We start from the raw sequence: 26,024 nt of genomic DNA, 5'->3' as shown, positions 1-26,024 counted from the left end.
CTTTAAGGCAAAAAGTGGTTGTGTAAATTAAAAGCAAAATTTAAGAGCTATTTTATTTTTTTCTTCTTGAAGTAGAATAATGATAAATAATGTGAAGTTTTACTGAGAGATAATAGTATTCAACTCTAAGAAATATATATCGTTTTATTATGAATAGAAATTTTGGAAATCAAAGCTAGAGTTTTGTAATTACACACATTTTAGGGGTGGAAAGCATGTTATTTTTAGAAACTGATGCGAATAGCCATATGCCTCAACATCAAGGTCTGTGGTTTACAAATCTAAAAGATTTAAAAGAAATGTGAAGGTTAATACAATAAGAGTGTCCTCCACCATTTGTAAAGATCAGACATGCCTACAGAGAAGAACATTACCATCTGTACAGATGGAGAAACCTCAGATGTTGTGGCTTAAAATATGTGTATTTTCTGACATTTGGGTAGAATGATATAATTTCTTATGAGTGAACTTGATTCCTGACATTCACTTAAATGCTAATTTAATTTTGGTACAGGAATAGCGAACTTTCCAAATTTCATGGTTGTTGAGTTATCCTGGGATTCTGATGAGTGATTGGGAACAAAAAGGACCTTCTTCTGAAGCCTGAGCAGTGATGGAGACATTAGATAAATTCCCAGTAGCTACAAAGCTAGAAAGAAAATCTCTTCAGCATAATCCACAGCAAAGCCTGAAACTCTCTTGCTTTAAGGAATTTCCTGGTGGCCTTAGGGAGAATATTAATCGAACTCTTTAGGCTTAACCTCCATAAGAGACTGTTATGCAGCCCTTGTTGTTTCTACTTTAAAGTCAGGAATTTTAAGTAGATTAGAAGGAAGAACAGTGCAGTGCAGCATAAAGTTAACATTATACTGTTAATAACATTCAACTGAATTATTAATTTCCACCAGAAGTTGTTTTTAAAGTAATCAGGATTAACCGTAGGAATAAGGATTGTTTTCCCCTCTTTGCTTCTTTTTCCAAAGAATAATTCATTAAGAATACCTTATAAAAACAAAAAGGGAACGTAGCCATAAACACTTGTTATATTAATGACTGATTGTGTTAATCTACTGTAGCTGTCTAATTCTTTATCCCGACAGGGAAGGAGAAAAAAAAAAAAATCAAAGGAAATTGTTCCTGTTCAAATTGTTGAGTTTTTTGTCCTCTTGAGAACCGGTGGGTTAGAGAACAATGTTTGGGATGATTACCAAAAGTGGATAGAATCAAAAGGTGCTGGTTCTCTCTTTCTCCCTCTCTCTCTCTCTCTCTCTCTCTCGGTGAAAGAACCATTTGAAATAGCACAGAGGCAACATGGCCTGGGCACAGAAGCAGGGTGCCTGGCAGATGGTACCACAGGCTGGAGAAGCTGCTGGCAGATGGCATGGACTATTTGAGCAACAAAGACACTTTTGGCTACCGATGCTAAGAGTTGGAAAGAAAGAACAAGACAACTTCTCCATGTTGCCAGCTCGTGTACAGAAAAGGTTTTGGCAGAGTGGAGACTGATAAAAGATATTCGATTGTTAGCTACAAGAAAAGTGAAGAGACGTTATTAAGTTTCATAAAATGTGCTCCCTCTGGTGTGATCTGAACCTAGTTTCGTATGGAAGAGCCCTTTAGAGATCATCGAAACCAGCTCTGCTCACTGAATATTTGGGCACACACATTCGGTTTTTATTACCGAAAAGATACGTCTTCAAAACTTTATATTAGGTGGTAAGATTGTAGTTTCATGTGGTAGGGATTAGGAGTGGTTCTTGATTGTCAATTTAAGGAGCCCTTAAGCCGTGTTTGGATGCTAAAATCGTGTGTGGTGAAGTCATGTTTGGCTAACATGACATATGGGCTTAGAGCTTTACCAGCAAAAGGTGTGTAGAATTGTGTCTCTGAATTACTTTGGGGGTTCTGGTCATTATCACATGTATCCCATTTGTTTCCTGGAGCCTCTGAAGCCACCGTAACAAACAGTCATTTAGTTCCTAATGATTTCGTTGGGGCTGCTCCAACTTTTCATTTGTAGCTCTTTCACTTCTTGCTACCTCGTCTCCCTCATGTACCTATTGTTAGATATCGTGTTTCCAGAATTAATTAACTTAGATAACTTTTACCTAATACCTTTTATGTGTAAGCAGTACTTTAAACTGAAATATATAACTCTTACTCTAAAATAATTATTTACATATATCAAGAACAGCATTAAAAATACTTAGGAATGGGGGCGCCTGGGTGGCGCAGTCGGTTAAGCGTCCGACTTCAGCCAGGTCACGATCTCGCGGTCCGTGGGTTCGAGCCCCGCGTCGGGCTCTGGGCTGATGGCTCGGAGCCTGGAGCCTGTTTCCGATTCTGTGTCTCCCTCTCTCTGCACCTCCCCTGTTCATGCTCTGTCTCTCTCTGTCCCAAAAATAAATAAAAAACGTTGAAAAAAAAATTAAAAAAAAAAATACTTAGGAATGTTTAAAATCAAATAAAATGGAAACACATTACCAGAAATAGAAAAGCCAATTCCATATGCATTCCTAATAATTATATCTCCCTAGCTCACTGAAGTTTAAACTGTTAGTCTCTCAATTATTCAGAGAACTGCCAAGATTCTAGATGTAATTGAAAATGCCACTGAACTGAGATCAAAAGAGATCAGTAAGATATATTCAAAATGATGTCACCCAAGATGCCTGTGAGCCACCAAAATTGCCGTCATAATGATTATTTAACTTTTGAGAAGCCTTCTCTTAGAGATTTTGGATTCTTGCCTTCCCCTGTATTCTGTCAGTCTTTGTGATCTGATTTCTGTCAGAATGCTAGAAGCCCTGATCGGAACAGAAGGCAACATGCCGAAGTAGGAGGGTATGAAGGCACAGAGATAGTTTAGCATGAGGGAGCACCCATAAGAACTCCTCAGTAACTGAAGGGTGAAATGATGTCTTCAACAATTCAAGGGAGTGCTTGCTTCCAGCAGCACATATTCTGAAAACTTCGAACGATACAGGGATTAGTGTGGCCCCCGCGCACGGATGACACACAGATTTGCGAAGCTTCCAGATTTACAAAAATTTTTTCCAATGGGGAAAACATGTATTTCAATAGACCACAATTAAGACATTTAAAAGAAAATTTTCCAAAATACAGTCAAGTTTTTTTTTTTTTTTTTGGGGGGGGGGAGCACTTCTGGGCAAAAATACGTTTTCTAGAAAATCTTCTGATTTAAAAATTTTGATTTCATACTTACCTCAAAGAGAGTTAAAGTTATGACTTTTAGCCAGTATTTTTCATAAGTTGGAAATTATGTTTAAAATCTTTGTTTAGGGGTGCCAGGGTGGCTCAGTCGGTTGAACATCTCGACTCTTGATTTTGGCTCAGGTCATGATCTTGCAGTCATGGAATTGAGCCCTATTGTCAGGCTCTGTGTTGAGTGTGGAGCCTGCTTGGGATTCTCTGTCTCTCCCTCTGCCCTTCCCTCACTTGGGTACATGCTCTCTCTTTCTCTCTCTCTCGTAAAAATAAAATAAAATAGAACCTTTGCTTAGAGGACTATGCCTTTCTAGTCTACGTATAGTATCTACTCCCAGAGGTATTATTTCTTCCTTGTCTTCCTCATTATGATAATGATAGTGGGAGTGGTGGTACTGTAATGGAAACTGCTGGGTCACACAAGCCAGGCAGCCCTCATTCTACCTTAGTCTTAGGTCGGTCACATTACTTAATCTCCCTAGATCTCTGTTTTTTCACTTATAAAATAAAGGTGTTGGCTTTTAATGTCCTCTCTTACTTAATCACTCAAGCTTGCCTTGCCACTCCAGGGTCCAACTTCTAGAAAAGAGGAAGGATTGGTATTGATTTATCTGGAAGCCACGAAAAAGGAAAGTAAGATCCAGAAAGCATACACTAATAGAGGTTTGATTATCAAGCATTTGGGATCTTATTCCAAATTTACAAGTAGACTCTTGCATTTCAATGTCACTTTTTTTTCTGTGAAATAAGAGAGTTTATTCAGCCAGATGAATCTGTACGGTTTTAACTGTATCAAAGACTGATTTCTAGTTAAATTCATGATTCTTGTTCTTTTTTTTTTTTAATTTGTTTTTAACGTTTATTCACTTTTGAGAGAGAGAGAGAGAGAGAGTCAGAGCGCAAGCAGGGATGGGGCAGAGAGAAAGGGAGACACAGAATCTAAAGCAGGCTCCAGGCTCCAAGCTTGTCAGCACAGCACCCGACACAGGGTTCGAACTCACGAACTGTGAGATCATGACCTGAGCTCAAGTCGGATCTGAGCCATCCGGGCGCCCCTCATGATTCTTGTTCTTGTCCTTCTGCAAGAGGAAGCTCTCACTGGGACATTCTCATCATTTTTGTACTAGAGTCCCACCTATAGGTCATCCCTTTTCCCCATCTATCACTCACTTCCTCTACCAGTGTGATGCATTTTATGGCTTTGCATTCTGGGATGAGAGACATGGAGGCTGCCTTATTCATCCCTGCATCTCCAAATATCTAGCCAGATATTTGTTGACTGAATTAATGTAAACATTTCTAGCCATAACCTGACTCCCAGGACTTCAATTTTCATTTGAGAATCCATCCATCCATCCATCACTTCCTATCACTGGTAAAGATTCTAATCTCTCCTCCCGCATGGCTTGAGACCACTACAACCCCTGCTTTTATAAGTCAGGCAGACATCAGGGTGTGGGAGAGCTCCTCACCTGCCTCATTCTCATAGTTAATCATTAAGCATTAGGAATTGGAATTTCAATCTGTTGTCTCATAGAAGCAAGGCTTAAAACTGCTGTTAGCTTCACTGTTTTCATACTGATACCGTGTGAATTAGACAGATTTTTTGTTTCCTGGCTAAGGAATCTAACCACTATTTACAACAAAATCTTGTTTCTCTGGGAATATATATTCTGGGTTCCAAGTAACTAGTTGGCAAATGAACTCTTGTAAGGCAACCCATTTGTAAGTTGGAGGTGGCCTTTTGGCAGGAGGTGTAGAAAGGTACACCCGGATAAGTATGGTGTCGACATACGCGAAATTTGTGGTGCCTCAAAGAGAACTTTTTAGCTTGTGACAGAAGAGAGAATTCCCAAATCAGTCACTGGCTTTTCCCACATGTACAGATGGTCACATTAAGAAAAACCTTTCCAGAACACATCTACTACAGGAGCAAAGTAGAGTTGAGTTTTGTAAAAATCGGATTTGAATGAGGGCGTCATTATTACAAACTTTGCCAATCCTAACTGTTTACAGTTCAAAAGAAATTTTAAGTGGGTTATTTTCATTTAAGCTGTCATCTGTGGTTTGATTTTCCATGGGGCGCTTTTTTCATTTTGATAGTGCTTCACTGGGGAAATCTTTTGATAGCAAATAGACTGCTTCCTGCTCTACTTTTGTACCTCAGCTTTTCTGTATCTGGAAGTCACAATCATCTGTTCCCTGGATTACTATAGTGTGTTCCAAAGTCACCCTTGTGTGTCCATCCTTAAGGTCTACCCCCAGTTTTAAATGTAAACTCTCAGACAAGGGACATTGTCTGATTTGCTTATTACCACATCCCTGGTGCTTAGAACAGTCTATGGCACATAGTAGACACCCAAGTATATAGGTGAGTGAATTAAGTGGGTGCTTTGTATATTGATATAGATCAAGATTTCTCAGTCTTGACACGGTTGATGTCTTGGGCCAGATAGTGCTTCATGTTGGAGGAGCTGGCCTGTGCATCGTATGATGTTTGGCAGATTCCTGGGATCTACCCACTAGATGCCAGTAGCACTCTCTTAATATGTTAATAATAATAATAATAATAATAATAATAATAATAATAAAAGTGGTAGCAGAAATTGCCACTGATTGAGAAATGCTGATATTGGCAGAAGACTAAATCCTAATATTAGTATGTTAGAGTAGTGAGAGTCAAAAAGATACAGGGACTCTAGTTCCAACATTATAAGCAGTGTGACCCCACACTCTTGCAGCTTAATCTTTGAACCTTGGTTATGGTGACAATTAAATGGCCGTGGCTCTCTTGATGAGCGAGAAGCCCTTGCTTTCTAGACAGATCCTGCTTGTGGCCAGAGATAACCTTTCTATCGACCATGCCCCCTACTCATTGCCATCATGTACCTTTAGGGAGGGCTCGTACCAGTTCATTCACGATGTCCTGTGTAGCACAGAGGTTCTTCCAGATGCCCGATATTTTTAGGAGTTTGCTATGTGATTTTTTTTTTGCTCTTAATTGATGTGCCATTACTTCTAGCCAGGGGAGAAAGAATGACTGTCGAGATGTCAGCATGATGGGAGTGCTGGCCGTTCGATAGTTCTAGGGAATCCCACCAGTTTATTTCTGCCATGGTTTTAGCTGTAGGACTCTGACTGCTGTAGGTTCTGATTGCTTATTCTCTGTGAGCTTTGGTTATGAGTCATTGTGAGGGTTAAGTGAAACTATGTAAGTGAAACAGTAAGAGCTGGGCACAAAGTTGGTGCTTACGGCTGAGCTCTCTTCTCTTCCCTTTGTTAAATTTCCAAAACCATCTGTGTATGTGTATACAGATTCATATAAATCATCATCCATGCATAAATATATGGATAGTCATTCAATAATTAATACATACATTCCAAACACATTTATTGATCACCTATTTAATAGGCCCTGGCCCTATTCTAGATGCCAGAAATGGAGCAATGAAAAAAAATAATAGAATCAACAGCAATTATTAATAGTATAGCGGTTAGACTATGTTCTCTACTGAGTTGTATATAGGTTAAAAAAATTGAAAATCGCCTTATGAAGAGTCATTTCAAGAGTGTGGTCACTTGAAGTATCATTTCATAAAAAAGTTTGCCCTCGTCAAGACAGCGTTGCCCCACGATGTGTAAAGCACCCGTTTGTTTTTTAGAAACAACATATGCAAAATATTGAAAGCCTGAACCTTTGACCTAACTGATTTTGAATTTTTAACCCTGACAAATCAGAGTAATTTAAGCATTAAAAAACAACTTTTCGATTTGATCCTCCTTTCTGGTTTATTATACTTCTGCACATCCTGAACACTCAAATTAGTGTCTGAGGTCTGCAATGGTGATGAAGTACATTTCTGTATTATCTAGAAATATTTGTGTATCTTCCTAAGAATATCTGGATTGCATTGAATTTCCTCTCAGGGAGATGGGTGAAAATAACTTTTTGCAAAACATGACTGCATCATCCCTAAGCACCATTACAACATGCTTAATGGGCTGTAATAGTATTTTTATTATCTTATAACTTTGGCTCCCTTAACGTGTTTGAAGGTCTTTAAAATGCACCTTTGAGCATTGTTCCGTGTGCTTTGTGTCCCCTGAATAAATATTATACCCCTGTTGACTTTTTAATTTTGAAATTTGATAACAGTAATGAAAGAGAAATCCCTGACCATTTTATATGTTTGCCACTTCATTTCACATAGCTTCTTTCAGTTTCCAGGGATATATTTAGCAGATATTTGTCTGTTAGGAGTGGGCGTTATTTGGTTGTTAGGGGGAAAAAAAAGAAAAGAAAATCCCACCACTGCTTTATTGACCTTTAACGGTATATGAGGCAAGCTGGAAGCGTTTGAGATGTTGAAACTGACCGATGTAGACACTATATCAAACACAAATGAGAGAAGGGGCATCTTGGACTGGCAAGGTGTGCATGTGGAATGTGTCATGTGGAGATGGAATTGGGCTGGAAGGAATGAGCTCTCACGGAGAGAAACATTGGAAGTGGTGTTTTGGTTAAAGCATGAACATTGTGAAAACTATCACGCATTGCCCCCATCTCGAGTGGTGATAGGCTTATATGAACGACTTCACTTGGGTCCCTACGCAGGTGAATTACTTGGCCCAACTGGGCTCTACAAATGTCAAGGTACTGTGCTTAACTATCAGTCAGTCTGACATATTTTGTTGGGAAAAGTTTAAATCACACTATACATAAGTAATATTATTTCTTGAGAATTTACAGCGAGCCAAAATAGTGCTCAGTGCTTTAAGAGCTTTATATCATTTAACCTTAACGATAATTTTACTAGGTTAATATTAGTGTCATTATTATCTTCATTTTGTAAATGGTGGGGTTGAGAATTACAGGGATTACATAATTTACACACAGTCTGACACTGTGGTAGAATGATGGAAAATTATATATGGTTTAAAATCTTTCTACAGTCAGGGAAACTGGGTGGCTTAGTCGGTTAAGCTTCTGACTTCAGCTCAAGTCATGATCTCGTGGTTCGTGAGTTTGAGCCCTACATCGGGCTCTGTGCTGACAGCTCAGAACCTGGAGCCTGTTTTGGATTCTATGTCTCCCTCTGTCTCTGCTCATGCTCTGTCTCTCAAAAATAAATAAATGTTAAAAAGTTTTAAAAATTGTGCACAGTCATGCTTTATTCATAGTATTCTAAATCTAGAAAACCTTTAAAAATTATCCGGTCTCCACCCCCCAAACCAATGTTTCAGATTAGGAGGACTCTGAAGCCCTGAGAGTTTCTGAGTTTTCCTTCAAACTTCCCTGATCAAGTTCTTTTACTTTAACAACCTCCTGGGAGGGGTTTTGCTTTGCCTGAATTTTATATTAATATTAATTTATTACAGGTACTTGGATTCAGACAGGTTGTGAATGGAGTGTGCTAATTTGATAATTTAGAGCTTCTTCATCTGTTGAGTTGGGATGAGTGACAGTGGCTCAGGTGTTGAGTTGGGGTGATCTGTTCAGACTGTATTTATGGTGGAGGTCCCACGCAATTGATGACTAAATGGAAAGAGGATGTGACTGCTGGTTGCTAGTTAGTTTTTAAAAGCCAACAACAACAAAACAAAATAAAATACTTCAACAGGGGATCAGACTATGTATCTATCGATCGACCAATCTACAAAATATGAAAATCACCACTAGACAGGTAAAATGAGATACTGTCTGTATCTGACCACTGTGATACATAATTTTTAGGCTGCTGATGTGATATTTTTTTTTTTCCATTTACTGACTGTTGCTGCTAGCAACTACTTTTTTTTTTTTTTTACACTGATGAAATGTCATTAGTGAAAGCAAAGAGGAATTATGTGATATGATTTGTGTGGACTCTACACCACCGTTAGAGATAAGTCTTTTTAGTCTCTGTGGTTAATTTTAATGTTTTTGAAACTTATGTGTGGAAACCCACTTGGGGAAAACGTTAAAAGATTCTCATTTTAAAATTCTGGGGTGGGTCCAGGAGTGTTTATTTGCTCCCCCTACCCCACTCCAGGATATTGTGATGTAGGTGGTTCATAACCAAACTTTGACAAATGCTGAATTGTAGGGAGGACTGTGCTTCTGATCTTTCGAAGATAAAGATTCTTTTAAACCTACTTCATGTAGAAAAGAAATGTTTAGCTTATTAGTCCCTAGGTGATCTCTATTTTTTGCCAGAGATAAAATTGGAGCCTTACGACTGAATTTGTCTTTAGAGAGCCTACATTTAGGAATACCTAGAAACCTAAGAAAACAAAATGTTCTGATGACTTCTTTGATGCAGTATGAGATTTTCTTTTTAACGTAGACAGTTTTTGTTGGCTGCGATTCTTTTTATCCAGTCTTGTAACATTGGACTGAGACATGGAGGCGATTAACATTTTTTGTTCCCCCAGGATCAAAGAATGCTGGAAATGGTTAGAGAAAACGATCTGGGTTTTCAATCTTACTTCTACCTTTTCCTTCTTTGTGTTTCTTCCCCTTACTTCTCAAGTGTTTTGGAGTTATGTTTTAAAGATACACATGTAGTATTCTTAATGTTTGTTTATACTTAAATATCAAAATGCCCCTTTCTGCATAATGGCTATAGATGAATGATATCCAGTCAATTCCCTGTTGGCCATCCTTTTGGCCATCGCTGGGTATGGTGTTTTCTGTCAGGGCCACACCAAACATGGCCGTGGAGGCAGACGCCCCTGGTTTAGCCTTCCCCGTAGTCCCCACACCCACCTGGGTGCACTGGTAAAATGAGGTCTTTGCTTTCCACGCAAAGCCTCTTTCTCTGGCTCTTTTCCAAGGCCCTCAAAGCGAGCACTTTCGCCAGAGTGGCAGAGAAAGTCCCCTTAGATTGAGAAGCAAGAGGTAAACTTAAATATGCCGGCAGGCTCCAAGCCAAGTAAAGTGCTAAGCATGACAATTAATTGGATAACTACCAAAATACCTCTTACTGTAACTGTAATTCAGAATATCCCTGGCTGAAGTTAGAAAATGATATTAATTAATTTGAATGTTTCTAGGGTACTCACCAAATATGTGCACTGCTTGTTAGATTTTGGCATTGCAGGCAAGAAGAGTGGCTGATACGCAGTGAAGTTCTAGCTTGGGCTGGGGGGTTTAATCCTTACAACAAGCAAGGAGTTTGGTAGCTGTGTCTTCACCTCCTAGGTTGGGAAAGTGAATGTCATATGACCTGTTTGTATCCCGAGCCTAGGGATTTCTCATTGCTTTAACTACCTCTGAGTGAGTCAGGGGGATGGTGTCACTGATAGAGCTCGGACTCCTATCTTGAAGTGTTTGTATTCCAGCGAAGAGAGGGAAGCCATGGGCACAAATCATGGAATTTATACATTTTTATTAAGGGAACAAGGGAGCAATATAGATTAATGCTGTGGGGATTTTAAGGAATCAGATCATATGCTCGGCTGGGACCATCGCGAAAAATGTTGTTGTGGAAATACGAGTTCAAATGAGTTTGAAGGACAGGAAGGGTCTTGACCAGTCATCAGAAATGGAAAGGCCATTCCAGGTGGGGAATATAGTTCAGCCAGGCAGAGACAGGATCAAGGCTGAAGAATAGGGCCTGTGACTGGGAGATCATAAGGGACCCCGGGAGAACCATGAATGCCAGGCTCACAGGTTGGAGCATTACGTGGTTACAGTGGGGACATTTTGATGTTGTTGAACACGTGTCAGTCACGAGGAATATCAAGAGTATCCACGAGGACGTGTGTGCTAGGTGGAACTGAGAGAATGCCGGAGGGTTAGTGAAGCTAATTTGGAAATGATTGCAGTAATCCAGGCTTGAGGTGGAAAAAGTGTGAGTTTGGGTGGGAGCAGAGACAAAAAGAGATGGATTTGCAAGATGAGTGACAGAGTTTAGTGGCTGGCTAGAACCACAAAGACGGGCCACGTGTAGCAGAGACACTACTAGCAGAAGTGATATCAGAATGCTTCTCTTGCTTATCTGCCAAGTTTAAGTAGCTTGTCAATGGAATTGAAGCCTAGAGAAGAGTGAAAAAGCTTTGGCTGGAAATCATAATTAGAGCCATCATGCTGTATTTATGGGTGTTTACATGATCTTGTTAAGGAACTCCTGGAGGAACTTACCTGAAAGCACTGACCCATTTGGTGTGAGTCATGAGAGGCCATCGCTATCCTAGCTGATGAGGGTCATCTGATCACTTTGCTAAATAAAACTGGACGATGTGCACTCATGTCAAGGACTTGCAAGAAAAGCAAATACGCTTTAATGCAATGCCGTATAAAATTAACTTGGAAATTCGGTTGCCCTTCTACTGAATCAAAATAATACACCAAGGATTGGTTTTTTTTTTAAAGTGAAGAAGGAACTACACAGATTGTTTCCTATGCACCTTTTGAATATTTCATTTGGAGTCTAGTCAAATTGGGTTAAATACCAATTTGTTTTGGTTTCAGGGATTTTATTGTTTTGAGTTCCTTAGTAATAAATGATATTTAGAGAAATGTGAAACTGCCTGTCCATCATTAAAACATTTAAAAATGTTTGAAATCATGTTTAAAGTACATAATTAAGGAGTGGTGCTGCTGTTTAATATCGTAATATTAAATACTGACTCTAATTCCGTATGTTTTAATATAGTATGATTCGATTTGAATTTACTTTGATAAATGTTGTTTCACGTGCATGTTCTTCCTGGTATTTTAGGCCCAACGTTATTTTCCTAGCTGAATTTTCATCAGTTGTTTAGTATTTTACTGCTTATTTTAGTGTTTTCATATTAAAGAGATATTTGTAGATTGTTCATGTGTTGTAATTATGTTTTTACATAACCCCTTTTTGGAGGCTTTGTGTAAATTTCCTTTTGATTTATTGTAGGATATAAACAACTCAAAACAGTTTCTATTGTTTGGTTAAAAAAAACCACTAATCATGTCATATTTCTGCATCATATCCTGATTTATCCTTCGATTTTAACTTTAGAAGTGGCTTCCTCTTTGTTTTCCTGATCTCAAGGCAGAATTCAGAGCACTCAGAACAATGTGTGAGACAGGAGAACATTTTCCATGGGAAAAAAAAAGTTCAGTTTTCATCGTTTCTCACATCTGCTCTATTTTTTTTAAATGAAGTGCTAAAAAAGTAAATAATAATGATAGGAATGATTTCTTTATTTAGAAAATCAACTGTCAATTAACTGATGAATATTCTTTTTAATCAGTGTTAATTGACAAACTTCCTGCACTTGTAAACTCAGTGCTTACATAATGGGTTCAGTTTGACTATTCTTGATTTCCCTTTTATATTTTGGTAGTCCTGTTGGGTATACTTCTGTAGTAGTCCCTGAATTCCCTCATCTGGAGCTAGATGGAGCTATGAGATCTTCTGTAAATGTACAGCAGCAGGCCAGAGGCTCTTCTTCAAGTCTACTTGTGACAGTCGGTGCCCAGTGCCCACTTTTAAAACCTTCTTGTGCCTTTACTCTTAAAGAAGCGTGGATGAGAAAGGGTGGCCATTTAGAACACCATCATTAAAATGGACAGTAAGCCCACAGTTCTCTGTCATTTATTACTGAGCAACTAAATGCATAAAAACTCCCAAGACCCGATCTAAAAGAAAAACACACATACGAGCTACAGACATACCTACCTTCAACAGTCAAAGAGCCAGATTAAATGTTTTGCCATTAAAAATACACTTGTTTGTTTTCAGCGTATAATTCTCTGAAAAAGTCACCAGCCATTGAAAATGATGGACAGAAGATACGGCAATGGTCTCAGGACCCCTCTGCCAAATTTTATACACATGCATGTGTAGATAGATGGAATTATGGATATAATGTGCACTACATATGTACACGTCATTATATAAGAATGTGGCCAATATTTCACAACTAAGGATTATATGTTTTGCCTAAAAGGTTTTGATTAGAATTTAGAGATGTGTTCTTTCAGAATTTTTCTGTGCTTAGGGTGGCTTAAAAGCCTCATCAGTGAACCTTGTCCATGCCTACCAAACACTTTGGAGAAGAAAAACAAAAGCGATTTTTGTGCGTGCGTGTGGTGGTTTTGTTTTCCAGCTCTCTGTTGGGCCAGCTGGGCAGTGTCTGAACTTGTTATGCACCGTGTTTAAGTCCCGAGAAATATGCCCAGACTACTGTCTTGCTGCTTGCTATCTGTTAGGACAGAAGTTGTTAAAGGTCATCTGCTTACTTTGAGAAACTAATTGTAATAAATTCTTTTGCATGATTGTCTAATTAGATTAGCTGTAGCTCTGTGTTATTCAGAGTTTTGGGTAATTGTGTGGATGATTCTCATTTACTTAATTTGGCAAATACTGCTGAAATCGAATACCTGTTTGAACTCTGCGCTTTGTTTTGTTGTGCAAGTCACTTGGAGACTTTTACCTAAGTCTCCTGCTGGGGATTGCCTCTCCTTAAATTTTATTCTCCTTCTGTCTTCTGTCCTTATTTGCTTTTCAAATCTAGGGGAGTAACCATTATTTGAAACAGCTTTTAAAGGCTGGAAAGGTAGAGACGTGTTTCTTGGTTTGGCTTGAATAGACACTTCACTCTTCAGGGTATTTTATCAAGCTATTAGATGAATAGCAAAAAGGTATAACAATGATAATTATAAAATAGTAATAAAAATTACTTAGTAGATTATCTTATATCTGAAAGTCCTGAGCAGCTGAGACATGTATAAAAAGGGTTGCAGAAAACCTATCCTTTTCATGTAGGATCTTACTCAAGACTTACTTGTTTGTTCTTTACACACAGGTTGTCTGGGCTTCATTATCAGCTTTTCCCTAGGGGAGGCTTAAAGGCCATTCGGTGCTCATAGCACTGGTATATGGTACATAGATAAGGCATAGTCCCGTTTTAACAAATGAGACTATAGCCTGGGGGTGGGGGGTAGTGATCCCTCGGTCTGAGATCATTCAGCTTAGTTAAGTGGAGGAGTTCTACTCTGTTGTCTGATTCTAGTGTCTGTGCTTTCTCCAACCATTCATTATTCATTTGTCCACCAGACACCACCCCCCCCCCCCCCATCCACAGCTCTTTCTTAAGTACGTGTTTTGTTCCAGGTGCTCCTTCAGTGGCTGAACGTTTAATGGGGCAAATGACACTGATGAGCTCCGCCTGTGAAGGGAGACAGATCGTAAGCAAGTTAGAAACAGAAAACACGATAAAATTGTGGCAATAAAGGACAAAGGCAGGGTGATGTGGGAGAGAATGGCTAGAAATATTGGGTAGGTTGATCACAGACTCTCTCCTCCGAAGTCACGCCTGAGTCCACATTATGTTTCTAGAGTCAAATAGGAGAAAGAAAAGATGGTGGGCAGCTGACAGTGGCATGCTGGGAAGAGGCATGTTAATAGCAAAGGAATAAAATGAAATAAAGCTAAGAGCATAGCAGCTCTTGTTATAGAGACAATAAGTGGCTGCTTCTACCACAAATACCTCTCAAAATATCCCTGTATTACAGACTCATTGATGCTCATGATGATTGAAATGAGTTATACAGAAAAAGATGAAATATGTACATTCTGTTTCAGGAATTAAACCCTTGTGAAGAATTCTAGAAAAAAAATCATCAATTTAGGAGAAAATTTTGGTGATTAAAAAGGATAAAGAACTATTAGTAGAAAGTTTGCTCCTAGAGAATACTATAATACTCAACATGGCAGAGAAGGGAGACCTGGTCACAACATTTGTATTTCCCAGGTTTTTTTTTTTTTTTTTTTTTTTTTTTTTTTTTAATGTTTGTTTATTTTCGAGAGAGAGAAAGCAGGAGTGGGGGAGGGGCGGAAAGAGAGGGGTCAGAGGATCTGAAGCAGGCTCTTTTGCTGATAGCAGAGAGCCCGATGTGGGGCTCAAACTCACGAACCTTGAGATCATGGCCTGAGCTGAAGTTGGATGCTTAACTGACGGAGCCACCAGGCGCCCATATTTCCCAGTGTTTAAGGGCATGCCATTCATACATGGATGTAGGGAGTGGGGTCAGATTTTTTGTTGTTATTAAATTAGAGTATAATTAATATGTAAGAAAAGACACAGATTTTATATAAACAGTTCAATGAGTTTTTACCATATTTAATTCCTTGTTTAACTGCCATTCAAATAAAGCATTAGAACTTTTCTGTCATTCCATTAAGTTGCTGTGTGCCTCCTTCCAGTCAGTTTTCCTCATTCCCAGAGACAACCACTGTTCTGATTGTTACCACCCTAGCTTGGGTCTAGAACATCCTATCAATGAGGCCATAGTTTGTATTCCTCAGAGCTTGGCTTCTGTCATTCCATACAACATTTGTGAAATTCATCCATTTAATTTCATGTATCAGTGCTTTGTTCCTTTTTATTACAGAATAATATTCCATTGTATGGATATACTACGATTTCTTCATTTTCCTCCTTAGCTATTCTAGTAGGTGTAACGTGATGGCTTGTGTTTTTAATTTACATTTCCCTTATGGTTAATGATACTTGATCTTTTTTATGATGTTAAATTTAATTAATGTATGTTTTTAACATTTTTACTGAGATAAAACTTATATCCCATAAAGTTCACCCTATTAAAGTGTATAATTAAGTGGTTTTCAATATATTTGCAGAGTTGTGCAACATCCCCCAAATCTAATTTTAGAATATTTTCATCACCTCAAAAGAATTTTTGCACCTACAAGAAATCACTCTCCATTCCCAGTCTATATATTTTAAAATGTGTTTTATAATTTTATACCTCATCACAGTTCTAGTAATTGGCTCTGTTGGCTTTATGTCTGTCCACATGCAGTGTGAGGGAAGGACACATTTCCTCCTAGTTTCATCTTTTCAGATTCTTTTGCAGTGGTCTTGTGAAAATCTTCAGGTGGAGTGCTCTCAAACTTAAATGCATTCAAATCACCTAAGGATCCTGTAAGGATGCAGATTCTTTCTAGGTAGCTCTGGAGTAGGGTTTAGATTTTGCATTTCTGACAAATTCTCACAGACGCCCATGCTCTCGGTCCATGGGGCCACTTTGAGCTGCATGGTGAGAGATTTGGGTTGGTAGATCTTAAAAGAGAAACAGTGTGAGAGAGACGGTATTTGTGTTGTAACATTTTTATCTGATAATTTACACACAGATGATGATTTTATTCTCAGGGCAGTTCTTAATCTATTTTGAATTTTAAAGAGTTTATCCTTTCTTTTTGTGTATAGAACAGGGAATGGACTTTCATAATTTTAAAGGCAGGATTAAGAAGAAGACCCTAAAAATCCTTCAGCATGTCATTAGTTTGTTGATAGGCCACAAAGGACCCTGCTGAAGAATGGATGAAAAACAAGTGCATGGGAGAATCCTTTAGGGGGCCCATGGGGACTAGTTGACTAAGAGTAGGATTTCTTCAAAGACCTTTCAGGGCCTTTCTTCAGTTTCTGGAAGCACTCCTCCACTCTTTCCTAGAGCTTTCTGAGGACCTGGGGTGAAGAGGGAATTGTACTCAGGGTTGGAGCCAGTTGAGAGCTATTGGCCTGAGCCTCTGAAACAGCCATATCCACCCTGACTCAATCGGCAAGTTGAATGGTGAACAAAAGGACAATACAGTAAAGGTACTTGCCTCAGAAGCACCAAGTCTGGCTTACATATTTTGTCTCACAAAGTAATAACCCAGACGTTCATGTGTGTGGTCAAAGTTATATATCGGTACCTCTAGTTTAAATGCACATTTCTTGGGGTGCCTGGGTGGCTCAGTTGATTAAGCCTCCACCTCTTGGTTTCAGCTCAGGTCATGAGCTCACGGCTCGTGGGATCAAGCCCTGCATCGGGCTCTGTGCTGACAGCACAGACCCTTTTGAGATTGTGTCTCTTCCTCTCTCTCTGCCCTTCTCCTGCTCAGTTCTCTCTGTCTCTCTTAAAATGAATAAATAAACATTTAAAAAATGCAAATATTTCTTAAAGTTGGCTATAAAGCATACTTTGTGAAGCAAATCTAATTTTTCTAGTTATCTTCATATAATTGGAGGTATGTTTGTATAGACTAAACACTTGTATAGACTTGTTGTATGTTTGTATAGACTAAACACTTGTTGGATTGGGCCAAAGGATTTCGGTTTACTGTGAAAAAGTATGGAAGTGGTAGATACCTCATGCTCCTTTTGGCCTCGGCAGACATGTAGACCTAACATAAAACACAAGAGAGAGTATACATCGTTATTTCTTTTTTGTTCTCAGTTCTTTCTGCAAGCTTTAGCTCTGCCTTTATTCTGAGAGCTGTTCTGTCACATTCACGTGGATCCCTCCTTCCAGACCGGGGGATCTCCAGACACTCAGAATCTTGCTTCCTTGGAATGGTTTTCCACCATGTTCAATTCTTATTAAATTTTAAATTGTGTTAAGGTATTAAATTTTACCAGTAGGGGCCACTGCCTTACATTGTCTGAGGTCTTGACTGAAAAGCCCTTAATTTGAAGTTAGACGTTATGTAAATGAACATCCTCCACTATAGAAATTTGTGTAATGAGCTTATTTAAAGTAAACTTCATCATTCTGTCAGTTTACCAAATAATGTCGCCAAAGATGGCACTATTTTATAAGGACTCCATATACAATGAATTTCTGAAAAGTAATTGTTTCAAGTGGTGATGGGGAGCAGATTAAGATATATTTAGTAATGATAATAATTGCAGTAAAGCCACAGATATGAAAACTCTGTGTTTTTACTCAAGTCTAGCCAAATAGCATGTTTCAGTTTGGAAACATCATTTAGGTGCCCTACATTGTTGTTTTGTTCATTTCAGAGAGTATAATTCTGGCTACATCAATTTAACTATGGCTGTGTGTTCTTAGAACTGAGTAACTTCCTCAGACTGAACATATTAAATTAGTTTCAATTTCCTGCCAAAATTTATAGACAGGTTGTAAATGAAAAAGCTGCCTCTGCTCTTCATTATCACTATGTATTATAGTTTTTTAAATAAAAATGTTATTTACTTGCACCTACTGTCAGATATTAAACTACAGAGGCATCCATCAACAGTTCTGTTGGAACTGTAAAGAAAAAAGTCATGTAACAGCACACCTGGCTTTAGTGTTAGAGCTCAGAGTTAGTGTTGCAAGGTGACTTTGATATGTCAGAAAAGCTAATTATGTCCCATCAAAGGACTGAAGAAATTGCCTTTTTTAATGAAAAGTATTTTATACGAGGTGACAGTGATCTTAGGCAAAGCAGTAAAACTAGGTGTATAATTATATAAATTCTTTAAATTCTTATTAGACTTAGCTAATTGACATGTTACTGTCCAATGTAGAAAAAAATGGTTAAACATAAAAAACAGGACAGTGGTTTTGGACTGTACTGATATAGTAATCTAAAATTGAGTCTGTCTCCATTCTTCCAAGTCTAGTCTTAATTCTTTCCTGACACCTATTTATAGTTAGGCATGTTTTTACTTGAAATAAGACTGTAGTGGATTTTTATTAGAATAAACTATTAGTCAACAAAATAAAAAAGCAGCCTATGGAATGGGAAAAAATATTTGCACGTCACCTATCTAATAAGGGCTCAATATCCAAAATGTATAAAGGACAACTGAATCGCATAAATAATACATACATACATACATACATACATACATACATACATACATACAGCAAACCTGATTAAAAATTGGCAAAGGACCTGAGTAGATGTTTTTCTAAGGAACACCTACAAATGTCCAACAGGTATATGAAAAGATGCCTGGGGCGCCTGACTGGCATAGCCAGTGGAGGCTGTGCAACTCTTGATCTTGGGGTTGTGGGTTCGAGCCCCACATTGCATGTAGAGATTACTTTAAAAAAAAACCTTTAAAAACAAAAAACTAATCATCAGGGCCATACAAATTAAAAGCACGATTATATATGCTTTCACATCTGTTAGAGTGGCTATCTATCATCAAAAAGAGAAAAGAGAACACTTGTGCACTGGTGGTGAGAATGTAAAGTGGTCCAGCCATTATGGAAAACAGTATGGAGGTTCCTCAAAGAATCAAAAACAAAACTGTCATATCATCCGCTGATCCTACTTCTGGGTATATAGCCAAAAGAAATTAAATCTGTATCTAGAAGAGATATCTGTACTCCCATGTTCCTTCTGTATTATTCATAATAGTCAAGATAGGGCACCAACCTAAGTGTCCACTGACAGACTAAAGAAAATGTGCATGTGTGTATATGTGAATATCTATACATATTTATATATGTATAGGTATGTCTGTGTTTCTGTGTCATACACAATGGAATATTGTTCATCCATTAAAAGAGCTATAAATCCCTCATTTGCAACAACATGGATGAACCTGGAGAATATTACATGAAATAAGCCAAACATAGAAATACTCTGTGACCTCATATGTGAAAACTAAAAGTTGAATTCATAGAAACATGGAATAGAATGGTGGTCGCTGGGTTCCCTAGGGTGAATGAAATAGGGAGATGTTGGTCAACGTATACAAAGTTTCAGTTGTAAGATGAATAAGTTTTGAGGATCTAATGTATGTCTTGGTGATTATATTAAATAATAGTATACGGTATACTGGAAATTTGCTGAGAGTAGGACTTAAATATTCTAATCACTGCTACCCCCCAAAGGTAACTGTGGGAGGTGAGATGATGGGTGTGCTAATTAGCTTGGATCTGGTCATCATTTCACAGTGTATAGATACATCAAATCATCACATGGTATACCTTAAATATATATAATTTTTAATTGTCAATTATATCTCAATAAAGCTAGAACAAAAAGGAATAAGCTATCAGTAACATATATATGCTCCTGAAAATAAAAAATACAATGTTCCTAGCTCAAGAGTAATAACTCTGATAGGCATATGGTACTATTTTATGTGTTTCTTATACATACATACATACATACATATAAATTTAATTTTTATTTCTTTAGAGCCATATCAAGGGTGAATGTGAAGTGAGTCCTGCTGTTTTGTATACAAGGATTAAGAGCAGAACTTTTTATTGTTAGCTTTGACAGAACGTATGTGATTATTAGTGATGTCTTTTTTTAGAAAATTGTAAATTATAGGAATGCCACGCAGGAGGAAAGAAATGAAGCATACAGTAGTTATTTAGGTTTACAAGATTGACAATGATTTTTTTTCTTCATAGAAGGTTCAGTACTTAAAGCAGAAAGCTGTAATTGTTGGTTGCTTTAGATGCCCTTAGCTATTTGGGATGTGGAAAGATGTATGCTATAAATGTTTTACTCCCGTAATTGTCATGACTTCAGAATGGTTCAATTATAGCTGTTTTGTAGGAAAGGTGCATGAAGAAATTATTTCTGGTGGCATTCCATAATGATGGCCATCCGGTTTTTAAAAAATTGTAAGTGTGAAGAAAATGAACCTGTTTTTGTTACTGGAAGCCAGCATGGTTCCCAGTGTTCCCTATTTCTGCATCTCAGACAGTAGTCATAGCAGGAACTGTGACAGAGCAAGCAACCAAGAGTAGTTGTTTCAGTGCTTGGGTTAGGAGAATTTCTTGAGGAATGCTTAAGCTACTTGGATTTATGATTCCGAAATCAAAAAGTGAGACTTGAAGGTATTAACTAGCCAGGTCATGGAGTGCCTGTATTTGAGTACAGGTAATCAGGGTATGGTATTTGCTCATTCTAACTCATGTTTTGTGACAGAGACTGTATCACCGGTCTCTCTGAGTATCTTATAATGCCATGGTCCTCTCTGAGGCTGCTCAGCTTCTGTGACAGTGTGACACTCATGAAGGAAACCAATGTCAAAATGGATAATTTATAGGAATCTAGGCCAGAGCATTTTCTTGAGAATCAGATGTGTTTTTTTAAATGTTTATTTTTGAGAGAGAGAGGGAGGGAGGGGGAGGCGGCGGGGTAGAGAGAAGGAGACAGAGGATCCAAAGCGGGCTCTGCAGAGCTGACGGCAAGGAGCCCAATGCGGGGCTCAAACTCACGACCCTGTGAGATTGTGACCTGAGCTGAAGTTGGATGCTTAACCAACTGGGCCACCAAGGTGCCCTTTGACAATCAAATGTCGTAAGGGTTTGTGAAGGTAGTGCGAAATGTTGAAATAACTCTTGATTGCTCCCATTGCGTGTACTTTGTAAAGCTCGTGAAGATGGTCTCTTATCAGCATTAAAAGACTGGGGAATTGAATATTTGGTTGGAGGTGATTTGGCTTGTATAGTTGTGCTAATCAATTTTTGCACTTAAAGCTCATAGCTTGAGTTTGAAATTAGGTTTGCAGATCCTGGGTATCCCTGGGCTTATTGTTTTCGCCAGTACTGCATTGCCTGGCCAACAAAAGCCAGGTGCCAGACTCCAGTCAGATTTAAATGGACTCTAACTGATGATTAGAATTTCAGTGGGAAAGAAAAGCAAGGTTCTTTCCACTTTGCTTTATTAGCTGTGAAATAGCTAAGCATCCTTTTATATTGATCAGACATAATGTGACTGTTCTAAAGAATTTATTTCTTTGATGTTCCTGAATTGTGCTTTTCAAAAGGAATAGTTGAGGTCCATGATTTTCTTTTCTAGACTGCCAACTTCTGGTATGTAGAGATTGCTCTATAAAATGCCCACCCCCGGCTGTGAAGGATTCTTCTCACTGTTTTCAAAGGGGGTTGTCAAAGCCCAAGAAGAAAAAAGGTTTGCTGTTGGTGTTCTCTGAGAAAGCTTAGGAGAGTGGTTTGTGCCTTAACATCCTTTAGCTGTCCACCCTGTTGGAGTTAGCTGTCCTCCGTCTCTGTCTTTGGCCAGTTGCCTGCAAGTTCCATATACATAGCAGGTTGGAATATAGCACAGTATGCAAAAGCCTTGTTATCTCCCAGAGAGGTATAGCTGATATGGCATTGCATACAAATGACTTTCTCATGGACAGGATATCTGGTCTAACTACTTAAAAATATTGCATAAGCCTATAGGGAGCACTAGCTAACTAATGCAATAATTATTTAGGAGTAGAGCCAACATCCTGCAATGATATTAGAACAAACGTGTTGCATTTTCTGTTTATGTATGTCTGTTGGCATCTTGAATTAACATTTTATCACATTTCATTAAGAAAAAAAAAAGCCGGAGAAGCCTTGGAAGCAAGAGCATTGGAATTGCCTGTTATGTAAAGTTAGGAAATTTCTATGAAACTTCTTCTATCTTGACAAAATAATTTCTCAACACTGAAAACAATTCATGTTTAACCTCATTGTTAAGCAAAGTCAAGTATTTTCTTGAGGTCTGTGCTCTAGAAAAGCATGACCGAATTAGATGCTATCTTTAGCTACTTAGTTTTTTTTTTTTCTTGTTTTTTTTTAATGTGTGTAAAATGCCATTCTCGAAAGTATGGTTAAGTTGTTGTTGTTATTATTATTATTATTTGGCTAAATACACAGTGGATTGACAAAACTCAGTATCTTGTCAAGGTAAACCTTAATTGATGGCTATTTCTTCAGCTGGATGCTGGCCTTTTTTTTTTTTTTTATGTATAGCTTTGATTATACATTGGCAATACATTAACCTAATATTTGAAATCTTGCTTAAATTTTTGAAAACAACGAGGAAATTTTAAGGTTTTTTTCCCTTGCTTTTAGTCATGAATGACTCAACATTGTCATTTTCAGTGGCTGGGGGAATTAGTTGTTTTAAGTTCTATATATCAGTCTGAAAAAAAGAACTCTTGGATTTGTTGGATGGTTTCCAACAGTAACATGCTGATCTTAATGGTGACCAGGCTTCTTTCAAAGGCAAATTGCTGGTGGAAGGATTCCAGGCTAAGCTAAAGAAAGAAGATCTGGGGCTCTGTACACATTTTTATATGGCCTTGTCTTGGGTAGTGGTAAAGGAGGAATGGATTGTTCACAGAAAGAATTGACGATCAAAAATCAAAAGTCTGAATGGGCAGTCATCAGTCATGATCTAGGCATCTGTCTTCCTCTTCCTGAGTGATAAAGGGGTGTTTTTGTTCTGGCCCTGAATCTTGGGTGTTCTGGGAGAGGCAAAACTAGACCTAGGTACCAAGAATTGGTGTTATGCTATGATCATCATTCTTGAGAGGGTCTGGTAGCTAGCTGATAGCCTTGACCAAAGCATCTGTGAGACCCATTCTGGGATCAGGTAGCAAAAACCCCTTCTTAGATGTACTTGGGTATATTGCATGCTTCCTTTTTTCTTTAGCAAGGCGTAGAGCGAAGTCTCAGCTGCATTGAAGCATGAAGCTGTGAACTAACATACACTGCCTTTGGAATACAATCTGAGGTTGATTTTAATTTCAAAACTTTGCATATCAAGGAAAGCAATTTTGTAAATTCCCGGTCTTTTAACATTTTTTATTTATTTTTGAGACAGAGAGAGACAGAGCATGAATGGGGGAGGGGCAGAGAGAGAGGGAGACACAGAATCCAAAGCAGGTTCCAGGCTCTGAGCCATCAGCCCAGAGCCCGACGCAGGGCTCGAACTCACGGACTGCGAGATCGTGACCTGAGCTGAAGTCGGACGCTTAACCAACTGAGCCACCCAGGCGCCCCAATTCCCTGTCTTTTAAAATCTGTACCATCCTCTCTTTCCTAGAAGTAGGGATCCAGTGAAAAATTTTTGTTACCTGCCAATACTTCAGTCCCATTGTACACATGGTTATTATCGTTAAATTTAGTGCTAAATTGCCCTAAATATTTTTCTCGATTACATGTTGCATGAGGTCAACAATCAGATAATCCTTTTATAATCCTTCTGACATTTAGCATAATATTGGGCAATCTAGAAATGTCAATAGACTGCTTTACCACTGGGTTGATTTATTTTTTGGCAAGTGGCTGATTATAGAAGCTTTATCTGTAGATTGTCTCTTTTATTTACCTCTCTTCTTCATTCCTCACAAAGGATTGCTGAATGTATTGGTAGTTAAGACTCCTTGACAAAACATCTGCATGGAAAGCTGCAAGTTGATTCTTTGGGCTCCAAACTAGGAGACCTGCCACAGGAACCTTTCTGTGTTTTGACCTTAGTTTAAAACATTGCTACTAAAAGTGTAGTTTGTGGACAGCAAGGCATCCCCTGTAAGCTTATTAGAAATGCAAAATTGTGGCCTTGTGCCCAGTCACTGGCTTAGAAGACGTTTGAGGGAAGTCAGGTGACTATGAATCTCCAAAGATCAAAACTGCTACAACAGAACCAGAGTGAACCTTCTGTACTGTGACATACCATTCAGGATGAGTTTTCAAGTCCTGGTGGAGCTTTGGGCATTATACCTACCCCATTCTTTGTATGCCTTTACCAGGAACAGCAGACTAGACTTTTCTATGAACGCAAACAGCTTCTGTTGCTTGTAAAGACACCTAGTAGTGCACATCTAGAAAGTCTTCCTTAACGTTTTCTAGTTTGTTTTGGATACTATGTAAATAGGAATTTATATGTTTTCTCAGTATCTCTGGCAATAGAGTAACAATAAGTGTCCAAATGGTTGTTGAATCACCTTTGTTGTCATCATTAACTATTTGTTATGTTGACATTGTGAACTAGTAGGGGAATCTGGGCCTTGGCACCTACTGGAAACGGGGTTGAAATCTTGGATGTACTGCTTACTCTCAGACCTATGCAACTTCAAACTAGTAACTTCGTCTCTTGAGCCTCCGTATCCTCAACTATAAAATGAAACTGTAAGACCAAGTGTTTACCATCTCTGCCCTTCATTTTGGTTAAAGACTTGACCAAGGAGGGATTTGAGAAATCCATATACCCGACACACACATGGATCCAAGAAATGGTAGAAATTATCACCATCATCACCATCTATTTCTCTTATGGTAACTGTGTTGATATTCTATTTTCTAAAATACTGTTGAGATCTAGATTGTTGTTCAGTATTTCATTTTTGGTTAGGAATGTGTCTTCTGTATTCAAATCCATGAACCACATTGGTAGGAATAAATACAAGGTAATAGTTAATTAAGTTTTCCATCTCTTCTAGGGCTAAAAGTGAGGTTGCTTAACCTTTTGAGATTTTTGCTAATAGACAAGGGCTGATGAGGTAAAAAATATGGCTTTTCCTATTTTCACAATAGATTATATCAATGATGTGTGCAAATTTGGAATGCAACTGTTACAATAAATGAAAGAGGCCTATCTTATTAAGGACAAATGAAGGGAAAGTTCTATAATTTGAATATTTTGTAAATAGAATTGTGGCTTTGTAACCATCACATTGTGTGTGTGTGTGTGTGTGTGTGTGTGTGTGTGTGTGTGTGTGTGTGTGTTTAATCCTCTGCATTTTGTTTCCAAAAAGAAATAATGAGGGGCGCCTGGGTGGCGCAGTCGGTTAAGCGTCCAACTTCAGCCAGGTCACGATCTCGCAGTCCGTGAGTTCGAGCCCCGCGTCAGGCTCTGGGCTGATGGCTCGGAGCCTGGAGCCTGTTTCCGATTCTGTGTCTCCCTCTCTCTGCCCCTCCCCCGTTCATGCTCTGTCTCTCTCTGTCCCAAAAATAAATAAAAAAACGTTGAAAAAAAAAATTAAAAAAAAAAAAAAAAGAAAGAATGAAACTGTCAATAGAATAGAAAATTTCCTTCTGGTAATAGCAAAATATTCTCTCTCAACATAAAGAAGTTGTGCTGGTGAGTGTGTAAATGTTTTCTTCAGGGAGAACTAATATGTATTGAACACCTTTTATTCTAGCCATGGTACACATTCGATTTCACCCTTATGAAAGCCCTTTGAGAGAAATTACGTTACTCGTATTTTAGAGATAAGCAACTAGTCTCAGAGTTCGGTAAACTGGAGCTTCATTCAAGGTCTGTGCTTGTTCCACTCAG

At 38.4% G+C, this 26,024-nt stretch overlaps 1 protein-coding gene and 1 pseudogene across 3 annotated transcripts in view; both read left to right on the top strand.

The window, feature by feature from the left end:
* PARD3B (par-3 family cell polarity regulator beta) overlaps positions 1-26,024 on the top strand; it is a 1,004,898-nt gene that overhangs the window by 293,235 nt on the left and 685,639 nt on the right. The gene's annotated exons all lie outside the window — the stretch shown is intronic.
* On the top strand, positions 2,940-3,056 carry LOC131505864 (U6 spliceosomal RNA; annotated as a pseudogene).

This window comes from Neofelis nebulosa, chromosome 2, assembly GCF_028018385.1.
Source record: "Neofelis nebulosa isolate mNeoNeb1 chromosome 2, mNeoNeb1.pri, whole genome shotgun sequence".
NCBI classification, from domain to species: Eukaryota; Metazoa; Chordata; class Mammalia; order Carnivora; family Felidae; genus Neofelis; species Neofelis nebulosa.
The sequence above is the reverse complement of the archived record's forward strand: the minus strand, read 5'-3'. Positions and strand labels throughout refer to the sequence as shown.